The following is a 2,500-nucleotide window of genomic DNA, read 5'->3' on the forward strand; positions in this document are numbered from 1 at the left end:
CTAAGCCATGCAGCCACTTGCAACATGATACCACGCTCATCGCTCGATCAGGCTCGATCAGGCGAGATATATAAGACTGGTGGGCCCATTCAGGACTCCTATGTCTGGTAGGATAACTTTAATTCATCCATCCTGTGTCTGTTGCAGGGAGGTGGAGAGAACAATCAACACAATAATGGTTTTCTTTCATGCCTCTTGAAGGACTCAATATTCTCTGTACTGCATTACATGTGAAAGTCGATTTATTACCCATGAACACACTACCTGTATGCTAATTCTATGTAAAAAGGTAGCTCCAGCCCTCATGATGTTGTCCAACATTTCCGCTATAAAACGGGATACAATTATTTTGGAAACATACCAAATTTGAAAAATAATTGAGAAGTTGCGCAATTACTAATCATGGAGCACAAAAAAGCCTACAGCACCTGGTATTCCCAGGCAGTCTCCCATCCAGGTACTAACTAGGCCTGACCCTGCTTAGCTTCCGAGATCGGGCGCATTCAGTGTGGTGTGGCCGTAGGCTCTGGGCCTAGTGAGTTTTGTACTTTTAAGCATCTAGTCGGCTAGACCTTGCAGTTTTGAAAGGCAATTGTGAAATGGCTCACTTCCTGAACTTGGAGCACAAAAAAGCCTACAGCACCTGGTATTCCCAGGTGGTCTCCCATCCAGGTACTAACTAGGCCCGACACTGCTTAGCTTCCGAGATCAGACGAGATCGGGCGCAATCAGTGTGGTGTGGCCGTAGGCTCTGGGCCTAGTGAGTTTTGTACTTTTAAGCATCTAGTCAGCTAGACCTTGCAGTTTTGAAAGGCAATTGAGAAATGGCTCACTTCCTGAACTTGGAGCACAAAAAAGCCTACAGCACCTGGTATTCCCAGGCGGTCTCCCATCCAGGTACTAACGAGGCCCGACACTGCTTAGCTTCCAAGATCAGACGAGATCGGGCGCATTCAGTGTGGTGTGGCCGTAGGCTCTGGTTCTTGTGAGTTTTGTACTTTTAAGCATCTAGTCGGCTAGACCTTGCAGTTTTGAAAGGCAATTGAGAAATGGCTCACTTCCTGAACTTGGAGTACAAAAAAGCCTACAGCACCTGGTATTCCCAGGCGGTCTTCCATCCAGGTACTAACTAGGCCCGACACTGCTTAGCTTCTGAGATCAGACGAGATCAGGCACATTCAGTGTGGTGTGGCCGTAGGCTCTGGGCCTAGTGAGTTTTGTACTATTAAGCATCTAGTCGGCTAGACCTTGCAGTTTTAAAAGGCAATTGAGAAAGGGCTCACTTCCTGAACTTGGAGCACAAAAAAGCCTACAGCACCTGGTATTCCCAGGCGGTCTCCCATCCAGGTACTAACTAGGCCTGACACTGCTTAACTTCCGAGATCAGTCGAGATCGGGTGCATTCAGTGTGGTGTGGCCGTAGGCTCTAGGAATGCTAAGAATATTACTCTTATGCATTTGCATTTAGTAAGCTAAGCCATGCAGCCACTTGCAACATGATACCACGCTCATCGCTCGATCAGGCTCGATCAGGCGAGATATATAAGACTGGTGGGCCCATTCAGGACTCCTATGTCTGGTAGGATAACTTTAATTCATCCATCCTGTGTCTGTTGCAGGGAGGTGGAGAGAACAATCAACACAATAATGGTTTTCTTTCATGCCTCTTGAAGGACTCAATATTCTCTGTACTGCATTACATGTGAAAGTCGATTTATTACCCATGAACACACTACCTGTATGCTAATTCTATGTAAAAAGGTAGCTCCAGCCCTCATGATGTTGTCCAACATTTCCGCTATAAAACGGGATACAATTATTTTGGAAACATACCAAATTTGAAAAATAATTGAGAAGTTGCGCAATTACTAATCATGGAGCACAAAAAAAGCCTACAGCACCTGGTATTCCCAGGCAGTCTCCCATCCAGGTACTAACTAGGCCCGACCCTGCTTAGCTTCCGAGATCGGGCGCATTCAGTGTGGTGTGGCCGTAGGCTCTGGTCCTAGTGAGTTTGTACTTTTAAGCATCTAGTCGGCTAGACCTTGCAGTTTTGAAAGGCAATTGTGAAATGGCTCACTTCCTGAACTTGGAGCACAAAAAAGCCTACAGCACCTGGTATTCCCAGGTGGTCTCCCATCCAGGTACTAACTAGGCCCGACACTGCTTAGCTTCCGAGATCAGACGAGATCGGGCGCATTCAGTGTGGTGTGGCCGTAGGCTCTGGGCTTAGTGAGTTTTGTACTTTTAAGCATCTAGTCGGCTAGACCTTGCAGTTTTGAAAGGCAATTGAGAAATGGCTCACTTCCTGAACTTGGAGCACAAAAAAGCCTACAGCACCTGGTATTCCCAGGTGGTCTCCCATCCAGGTACTAACTAGGCCCGACACTGCTTAGCTTCCGAGATCAGACGAGATCGGGCGCAATCAGTGTGGTGTGGCCGTAGGCTCTGGGCCTAGTGAGTTTTGTACTTTTAAGCATCTAGTCAGCTAGACCTTGCA

General features: G+C 47.1%; 6 non-coding genes and 2 pseudogenes across 6 annotated transcripts; all 8 read right to left on the bottom strand.

The window, feature by feature from the left end:
- Positions 1 to 416: 416 nt before the first annotated feature.
- LOC138458500 (5S ribosomal RNA) lies at positions 417 to 525 on the bottom strand (annotated as a pseudogene).
- A 106-nt stretch (positions 526 to 631) lies between these two features.
- LOC138460893 (5S ribosomal RNA) lies at positions 632 to 750 on the bottom strand. The gene has a single exon (XR_011263549.1). It is a non-coding gene; the product is annotated as a 5S ribosomal RNA (ribosomal RNA).
- Positions 751 to 856: 106 nt separating this feature from the next.
- On the bottom strand, positions 857 to 975 carry LOC138464854 (5S ribosomal RNA). Its single transcript, XR_011267431.1, has one exon. It is a non-coding gene; the product is annotated as a 5S ribosomal RNA (ribosomal RNA).
- A 106-nt stretch (positions 976 to 1,081) lies between these two features.
- LOC138464553 (5S ribosomal RNA) lies at positions 1,082 to 1,200 on the bottom strand. Its single transcript, XR_011267132.1, has one exon. It is a non-coding gene; the product is annotated as a 5S ribosomal RNA (ribosomal RNA).
- Positions 1,201 to 1,306: 106 nt separating this feature from the next.
- LOC138464176 (5S ribosomal RNA) lies at positions 1,307 to 1,425 on the bottom strand. Its single transcript, XR_011266757.1, has one exon. It is a non-coding gene; the product is annotated as a 5S ribosomal RNA (ribosomal RNA).
- Positions 1,426 to 1,889: 464 nt separating this feature from the next.
- Positions 1,890 to 1,998, bottom strand: LOC138457429 (5S ribosomal RNA; annotated as a pseudogene).
- A 105-nt stretch (positions 1,999 to 2,103) lies between these two features.
- Positions 2,104 to 2,222, bottom strand: LOC138461781 (5S ribosomal RNA). The gene has a single exon (XR_011264387.1). It is a non-coding gene; the product is annotated as a 5S ribosomal RNA (ribosomal RNA).
- Positions 2,223 to 2,328: 106 nt separating this feature from the next.
- LOC138460894 (5S ribosomal RNA) lies at positions 2,329 to 2,447 on the bottom strand. The gene has a single exon (XR_011263550.1). It is a non-coding gene; the product is annotated as a 5S ribosomal RNA (ribosomal RNA).
- Between the last annotated feature and the right edge of the window lie 53 nt (positions 2,448 to 2,500).

Source organism: Ambystoma mexicanum, chromosome 4p (genome assembly GCF_040938575.1).
Source record: "Ambystoma mexicanum isolate Mex_15411 chromosome 4p, UKY_AmexF1_1, whole genome shotgun sequence".
In the NCBI taxonomy this organism is placed as follows: Eukaryota; Metazoa; Chordata; class Amphibia; order Caudata; family Ambystomatidae; genus Ambystoma; species Ambystoma mexicanum.